This window comes from Hemitrygon akajei, chromosome 1 (genome assembly GCF_048418815.1).
Source record: "Hemitrygon akajei chromosome 1, sHemAka1.3, whole genome shotgun sequence".
NCBI classification, from domain to species: domain Eukaryota; kingdom Metazoa; phylum Chordata; class Chondrichthyes; order Myliobatiformes; family Dasyatidae; genus Hemitrygon; species Hemitrygon akajei.
The window spans coordinates 184,502,725-184,512,153 of NC_133124.1; the positions used below are offsets into that span (position 1 = coordinate 184,502,725).

Here is a 9,429-nt window from a genome sequence, read left to right on the forward strand (position 1 = left end):
TATCTGAGTCAGTCATTGTCCAATTATCCAAGGGGGCCTGCATTCATTCTCCACCTACATTCCCCAGTTCCATTTACCTGGCGATATGTTGCTTAACTTACTGAATTCTTCCAGCAGACTGCTGGCTATTGCAAAAACTGGTGTCATAAATAAACATGACAGTTATCTTTGGAGATGTGCCATTTTCACTTTATGGCTTCATTGCAGGAGTTCATCAGGGTATAATCCCTTGGACCAAACATCACCATGAAATTAATGATTTCATTAATCATCTACTTTCTATATGGGATCACTTTGGTTACAAGATCAGATCTGTGGTTATTCACTGACAATCACTTAATGTTCAGTTCCAGTCACTGCTATCTGTGGTTTGAACCAAACTACATCAGCATAAAGCAAGGACTAGATAGCATTCAGATAAGGGCTGATAAGGGACAAGGAAAAGTGTACCACCAACATGCCAAGCAATCATTTCCATCAAGATAAAATACAACCACCTAATCTACAAACCTCATGGAAACCTTGTTAACAAGACTCTCATCATCAAAACTGAGGGCGACCAGCAGCTCAACTAAAACACATACCATGAATTTCTGGCAGCACACATAAAATGCTGGAGGAACTCAGGAGGCCAGGCAGAATTTACACCTTTAGCCTGAAGGAAGTGGGAGGAGCTGAAGGAGAAATTATTAAGAGTGAGGACGAGTTCCGCCAGATGGAGGAGATTGGTGGTGAAGGAGAACTGGTGGGCTCTGGTGTCCAGATAAAAATGGCGAGCTGTGAGGCCTTCCTGGTGGGGGAATGGAGGTGTATAGGGACCGGGCATCCATAGTAAAAACAAGATGCTTGGGGCCGGGGAACTTGAAATCATTGAAAAGTTCACGAGTGTGTGAAGTATCACAGATACAGGTAGGAAGGGTGAAATGGGGGATAAAACTGGGTCAAGATACATAGATACAAGTTCAGTGGGGCCTGTATCTATCTGTAACCTGGATCTACCTGTACAGGCATTTTTGTTGTTCTTGGGTAGGAGGTAGAAACGGGTGGTGCGGGGTGAAGAAATTATGAGCGTTGGTGGTAGCAGATGGGAGATCGCCAAAGTTATTAAGATTGGTAATGGTGTTGGAGACAGTGGCCTGGTGCTTCTTCGTGGGGTCCTGTTCGAGGGATAAGTAAGGGGAGGTGTCTGACAGTTGTTGCCAGTCCTCAGCAAGTTAGAGGTCAGTCTGCCAGACTACTATAGCACACCCCTTAGCTGCGGGTTTAATAGTGAGGCTGGGATTAGTACAGAGACAGTGTTCAGAAGGAGTGAAGTTGGAATTCGAAAGAGGAATGGTGAAGTTGAGACAGTTGATGCCCCTTCACAAGATAGCAATGAAAAGATCTGGAGTAAGCAGAAGACCAGAACGGGGTGTCCTGGCAGAGGAGGAGGGTTCAAGATGGGAGAAGGGCTCATCTGTGTGGGGTGGAGTGTCCTTGCCAAAGAAGGCCCAGAGACTGATGCAACAGAAGAAGAACTCTGCATCATGGTGGGCGTGGAACTCACTGAAGTGTGGGTGCAAGGGGACAAAGGTGAAGCCTTACTGAGGACAAAACACTCTCCTTCAGAGAGGGGAAGAGGGTGGTGAAGACACCACACAGATAAGAGATGCAATCAGAGGTGGGAAGGGGGTTGGTAGTGTCAGAGGAGAGGGGTGGATTGGGGTATTCAGGGAAAGTGGCGTGAAAGGAACATGGAGTCGGTAGACCTGATGCAGATTGGGAGACGCTTCTCTAACCACCTATGATCCGTCTGCCAGAAACAGCAGGATCTCCCAGTGTCAACCCATTTTAATTCCACTTTCCATTCCCACATGTCAGTCCATGGCCTCCTCTACCGTCATGCTGAGGCCACACCCAGGTTGGAGGAGCCACACCTTACATTCTGTCTGGGTAACCTCCAACCTGATTGCATGAACATCGAATTCTCCAACTTCTCGTGATGCCCACCCCACCCCCTCCACAATTCCCATTTCCCTCTCTCACCTTACCTGCCAAGTACCTCCGTCAGGTACTCCTCTGCCCCCTCCTATTAGATTACCCCCCTCTCCAGCCCTCTATCACTTTCAGCAATCAATTTCCCAACTCTTTACTTCGCCTCGCTCCCACCTCCCATTTCACCCATCACCTTTGTGGTTCTACCTCCCCTCCTCCCACTTTCTTACGGATACTCATCTTCTTTTTCCAGTCCTGATGAAGGGTCTTGGCCTGGAACGTCAACTGTAGTTTTATTTTTCCCATAGATGCAGGCTGGCCTGCTGAGTTCCTCCAGCAATTTGTGTGTTACTGATTTCCAGCATCTGCAGATTTTCTCTTGCTTCTACAATGAATTTCTCTCCAATGGCAAGATCAGTGCAGCTCCAAAATGTGAAGGAGCCTGACATCAGCCAGGTGAAAGTGGACCACTTGCTGGGTCCCCACCATTCACCAAATAATTCATTTCCTCCACCACATGCATAAAGTAGCCGCAGAAAGCATAATTTACAAACTTTAGTGCAGTTACTCAGACTGGCTACATCAACTCCACCTCCCAAATCCATGGACTCTAACATGCAATGGAAAAAGGAGCAGGGAACACTGGGACTTCTGAGGTGCACGCCATCCTGTCTTGGAAATTTTAACTTGAAATTCCTCAGTGAGGCCCAAATCCCTGGACCCCTCTCCACAATGTCATCAATGGAATGATTTTAAAAAGTTTAAACACAAGCAGATGCTGGAACGCTGAACAGAGTCAATGTTTCGAGTCGGAGATGCATTCCCTACCTGATATTGAAACTGATTGTGCGGCGATCCTTCAGAAAATCTGGGCAACAGAGTGATCTGGAATCCCTCCTGCACGGCAGGTCAAACCGTACCTGAATTGGAACCAGCTCCCAAGACAGAAAGGCTCTCGCTTACTGATGCAGGTTACATTCAAGATAGATGCAAGGTTAACAAGCAAATTGTTTGAACAGCCACTGTGTAATGCCCTCTCCCCACCTCACATCCACTCAACCCTCGTTTTTCCATAACGTGTGAGATCAAAACTCATTCTGTTGAAAAAAAAATCAGGTTGTTTAATGTCAACAATATGCAGATGCAATAAACATTACTGTGCAAAATGATGCATGAGATCGCATGTACTGAGTGTGGATATTTCCACAAAGAAATGCAGCTGGAAGTTGGCAACTGAGGAAAATTGGCTGTAACCAAGAAAAATGATGAGACGGTGTATAGAGAGGAAGTGGAGAAGCTGGTAGATTGGTGCGAGAAGAACAACCTAAGCCTGAATATGGAGAAGACAAAGGAAATCATTGTGGACTTTAGGAAGGTGCAGACAAACCATCCCCCTCTGTGAATACACGGCTCCCCCGTAGAGAGAGTTAAGTGCAACACGTGCCTGGGAGTTCACATCACAGATGACCTCACCTGGTCTCTTAATATCACCTCCCTGAACAAGAATGCACACCAGTGCCTCCAGTTCCTGAGATTGAGGCAAGCAAGGCTCCCACTCCCCTCCATCTTAACAACGTATTATAGAGGCACCATTGAGAGCATCCTGACAGGTTGCATCTCGTCTGGTATGAGAGCAGTCAAGCATCAGACCAGATGTTCCTAGAAAGGAGTGTGAGAACAGCTGAGAGAATCATAGCAATCTTCCTACCATCCATCAGGACATTTATTGGGAGCACTGCATACGTAGGTCCCTTAGTATTATTAAGGATCCCACCCATCATCCAGCATCCTCTTTGACTTTCTACCATCAGGCAGGAGACGACTATCCCAGCCATATCATGTTCGGAGTGTCAGTGGTTACTCTGCTCCATAATTTACAATATTTAATATTAATACACATTACTTTGTTATTTATCTGTAGATATTATCCTAACCTCCGACTTTCTTGTGTGTTTTTTTTCTTTACACTCCAACTGGAAGAAACATTGTCTTGTTTCTATATACATTACATACGTGATATACATTTACAGAGTTAAATGACAATAAAGTTCACTTCACTTGAAGATTAGCAGCAGTAGCATCCAGAAAACAGGTTGCAAGCAAAAACATCCCAACAACCACCTGATTCTGTGATTCATCTGGCCCGTGAGCCATCTGGTACCTTAGGATAACGAGCAAACTGGGAAAGAATCTCTCACCCCAATGCCTCGCCATCTCTCTTCTTCTAATTTTGACTTTTAATAGCAGTTGGCAGTCCAACTTAAAGGTGCATTATTGCCACAAACTGGACTGGGGTGTGGAGTAGACAATTGGGAATAAGCCCTTAGTACTTCTTTTTTTCAAATTAAAGCTATAATAAAGAAGAGCTATAGATTGCAAGTAGTAAAGGACAAGACTGTGAATGAAATTAAAGCCAGTCCCATAACTTAGCAAAACTTTCAAATGAAAAGTATCAACCCAAAAATTATGAAGCCTGCATTTGTTTTCTTTCATCCATTTGCATGACAATATAACATATATTAAACTGTTTCATAGTAATACCTACAAAACCCAGAATGGTGTTTACAAACATGATACAAGGAATAATTAAGCCATTATAATTCACGTAAAATAACTCATCCCTTCTGGTTTTATCCCACTTTCCAATGAACTCAAGTTTCATGTATTTTGTAATGTTGTCTCTCCTTATGTTCATTACCCCATAACTCTTGCCATAACCCCTTAATTCTTAACCCGACCAACCCCTTAGATTCAGATTTGCGAAGTGGAAGGTCTATACCCACTGCTGAACTTTGTCCAGCCTTTCAGCTAAACAATCAACCGACTCATAACCCTCAACAATTCTATGAGCAGGGACCCTTAAGAAATAAAAGCATTCAAACCGATCATCTGTACACGAACTAATCTTTGACAGTAAGTCTGATCTACTGCTGTTTCAATTCTTCAAAATTGAAAAAGAATTTGAACGTTACAGCTTTACATGGACAAACTTCCTCCAGTCACTGTAAGGCTAACATGACGCAACCAACTTTGCTAGATGTAGTAATAAATAATTATTAAGTCGTTTCTTTACTGTTACCCGTAATTCGGGCAAACACTACAACATTCCCAATTTAAGTATATTTTGATCCATCTGCAAAAATAGTTGACATATCATAATACTTACCTTAATGTATTGATGAACAGACTTTCAGACAGAACAGAATCAGCGGACTTTATCAAATTGTTTTAACTAAAATCGACTTCTTCATCCGCTGAAGGAGGGGCTGTTATTTCAAAGACCCACCCAGGCTCTGTCGCCTGACGTCATCACGCCAGCGACCCGACAACGCGCATGCGCCGAGGACAATCCCACCCATCCCGTCCTTCTGGCGGGAAAGCGGAGATGATGTGAAGTCCGGACCGTTTTGGCGCTTTTTTTATACCACAGAGCTTCAGCGCCCCACGCGCAACACGGTATACCGTCATCTGATTTGGCAGCCCCGATCACGTGAGTAACGTCTATAAATAGGCCCGGTGCGGGCGGGCAGTGGGTTTCGACTGGAGGTCGTGGGTGTGTGAGGATTAGTGGAGTTTCTTAGAGTAAAATCGCGAGGGACTGAATTCCCCTTTTCATATAAGGAACTAGACCCATGATCGAAAATCTTACTGAGGAGATAGTGCTCCCTCGCCAGAAGGAAACTCTTGGGGGAGAAAGAATCTCCAGCGCAATACCGAGAAAACTGCACTCTGGTCACTGGAGATGATTTATCTGGGATTGAGCTGTCTGCCGTCTCGGCAGAGCGGGAAGTAACAGGATCAGGGGAAGATGTTTGGGCAGCAGAGTTGCCCAGAAGGGAAAAAGGGCGAGAAGGATCAGGGGAATTAGAGTGTGAGAGTTGAGGAAAGAAGGCTGGGGTGTTGCTTTAGGAGATGAAGTCATGTCTGGGAGCGGGGAATCGGAGGTGAGTTCCTTGGGACCTTGGACACTGATGATGATTAGATGTACTCTTGATGGCCTTGAAAGGGAAAAGATGCTGTTGCTCCATCTCAGACCAGATTAATTCTTGCTTGTGGAGAGACCCCAGCCACATTAATTCCTGTCAGTGGGGAGTTGATGAGTTACTCCGGGTGTTGATTCTCATCATGGACATTAACTTTGGTTCTTCGACCATTCAGACTATCTACCTCATCCTTCCAGTTCTGTGTCCCTGTGGTGTTTTGTTTCTCCCCAGATGTGAGACAACGCTCACTTAATGTCTGTTTCCACAGCTCATGCCTGGCATTTGCTTATCTTCATTATTTTGTGTTTTTTTTTGGGATGGTTTTTATCTCAACTTACTCGGTTTTCTTAAGATGCCACTGGATGACAACAGCATTAGTGAAGTAGCTATGCCAACAGTATAGCATTTTTCCTTCATCTGGGAATAAGTGCAAATGGTTTTCAGTATGTAGTCAATCAGCAACTCAAGCACTCCCCATCATTCCAGAATTTCATCGCTCATTTAGGTACTGAAGAGCATTATTTCACTCATTTTGTGATCTGCAGTAGTTTCTTGCCTCTTATATTCTGACATACTTTTTATCTGGGATGTAATCAGTGGTTGACCTTACTCAACTCTTGGGTGTAAATTCCAAGTATTTGCCAACCTCTAAATAAAAATTCTCCTTAAGTCCAGCCCAGGGGGTCTCTGCTGTAATTTGAACTTGTGCTTGCTTGATCTCCTTTCCTATATTGCAGGTATTATCCTTGAACACAAAATAAATATGTGGAAAGTTGTCTAATCTGTTTTGCAACTGTGATGAAACAAAATGGATTTTAATACTCTGGCACTTCAGGAAATGTCTTTCTTTCCAGGATGCAAACAAGTTTAAAGACATTGTTGGTTACTTTTCCAAAGAAGATTGGGCAGAGCTGAGTGACTGGGAGAAACTCCGCTATAAGAATGTGAAGCGGAACTATGAAGCCATGCTCGCCATGGGTTTGTAGAAAGCATTATTTTCCTTAATATTCTGTTCGGCATTTTCAGATGACACCTGTTGGCATACGATTTTCCCACATGCCATCACAGTGGATAATGAGTTTGAAGGCTGTGTTCATTTGTGCATTCTATTTCCTTTGCTGATACACTTTCAGAATGTGTATAAATACATTTAATAGCCCTGTTCTGTGGTAATATTGATTCAAACACAAGAAAATCTGCAGATACTGGAAAGCTATCAATCTACACTTTATACACAATGACATGCGCTTCTGACATACAAAGAATAAATGTAGCAAGCACCCACCACAGTTAAGATCCCAGGATAAACTGGAATCATTACACATTCTTGATTAATGATCTTTCCTCTCTTCTGCCAGGCTGCCCCCAGTTGAAATCTTTGTTGTCTCCATGTTTGAAGCACGGTCACTGCACTCTCAGTCAAGAACAAGAGTTTAAGCAATCAGATTACCACTTGCCTCTTTACACACTGAATACCTAAGCTTTGAGCAAACCAACACTCACTGATGTGTACAAAACATTTGGTTAACGCTAAAAAATTCTAAACGAAGGTCGTCTGCTAACTTGCCTTTCTGCTGATCAACACTCCCGCAATAAATGCCCGCTCAAGTTTAGAGTATGTATATTTCATCATACACTACCTAGAGGTTCATTTTCTTGAAGGGTAAGACCTGTTCTAGAACTAGGTGGTGTTGGACATAAGGCTCCTTCACCTTCTCCCAATGGCAGAGGGAGGAGAGCAAAGCCTGGGTGGTGGATGTCCTTGATGCTGAATGCTTTATTGTGGCATCACTGAATTACTGGGAGGACTTTTCCTTTGATGGACTGTGGCGCATCCACCACTTTTTCTTGGCTTATCTGTTCTTGGGCATTTGTATTTCCATACCAGGCCATGATGCACCAGTCAGGATACTCTCCACTGTGCATCAGGTTTTCTGAAACTGGTAGATGAATAATGAATGCTTTCTCTGCAGAATAGTGCAAATTTATTCACAACATCAAGCAAACCATTGACAGTGTTTTCTCCCAAATTAACAACATGACATTAAGGTTTGGCATTGTGTGAGGAACAGAAGAGACTTTAAAGTTATCCTGTCAAATTCTAACAGCAGTGCTGATGTGGCTCTCCATGATCTGTCACTGTTCAAAACATTGGAAGACAATGTGGGAAGTCTATTCAGTAAATTAAATGAAATACTGGATCTACAGAGAACTTTGTATAAATAGTGCTCTGAATCCGAAGAGCATCCCCAAAACACACAGAACCAGAATAAGAGATGTTATCCCCTACTTGAGAGATCACTTAGAAACAACAAATATTAAAGTGAGCAATGGAGTACCTTGGATGAGGGCTTGTTCTCCATGGTGCTTGATACGTACTGCTTTCACCAAACCAAACATGTACTGGCTCTGCAAGTTAGACAACATTCAAAATGTGCTGGGATGTTTATGGCTAGATTTTCCAGCAACATGTTCCAAATCTGTGATCACTGCAATGACAAGGGTATCATGTGCATTGGAGCTCCACTGTCTCCAAGTTCAGCTCTTATGTCCCACAAAATGCAATTCAAATTAAATGTCTACTCAGCTGGTGAGGGCCTCATCTTTTAATACTATATAAATCTCTGTTAAAGCACAAGATAAGTTTAAAATTAAGTAATGACACAAACATACAAACACATGAATTCAGAAATGAATGTGAATAAGAATCAGATTCCTGCCCAAAAGATTCCCTCCAAAGTAATGTGTGATCACTAAGATTTCTTTGTCACTTTAGAGGAAATGAGCACACCAAACTGCCTTGAGATTAGTCGATTCCTTGTGCAGTTTTGCTTGTTTTCATTTCCTTGTGAGAGTTTCCTATCCAATAGCACAATAATATTCCCATTAAGCCTTGGCTATACAATCCTCTCTGGATAATGGAGAAACCTATGTTGTTTCTCTTCAAGTCTAAAAATGAACCCTTAGTTGTATTTGATTGTGAGTTTTTGAATTCAACTGTCCCCTCTTAACCTTCCTAGCTATCTTGTGCTTGTAAATCTGGTGAAATGAAACACTGGCATTATCATCAATAGATGATGAACACATTTTACTTTTCACAGGACTGAATGTACCAAAGCCAGAATTCATGGGACGACGGAGCAGAGGGTGTCAGCCCCATTTGTATGAATCAAGTGATTCAGATGAGGAGTGGACACCCAATCTTCTTTCCAGAAAGTCACAAAGTAATTTGAATGTATTATTTTTTGAAAATTTTGATCCAGCTGTTAACAAAAATTCCTCTGCAACGTTTGATTTGGACTCTGTTGAATATATTGTCAAAGAGAATCAATACTAAAGTTTAGAGAGAAGGTAATGTGTTACATTTTCCTATTGCACTGCTGATAAGGTGTGAGTTTACATTTACTTTTATGATACAGTATGTTGCTTTTAGTTTAAGCTCTAATCAGATGTCAAAAGTTCAGTTTATTGC

General features: G+C 42.7%; 1 pseudogene; it reads left to right on the plus strand.

The window, feature by feature from the left end:
* Positions 1-9,294, plus strand: part of LOC140727940 (histone-lysine N-methyltransferase PRDM9-like) — a 45,458-nt pseudogene extending 36,164 nt beyond the window's left edge.
* Positions 9,295-9,429: the final 135 nt, after the last annotated feature.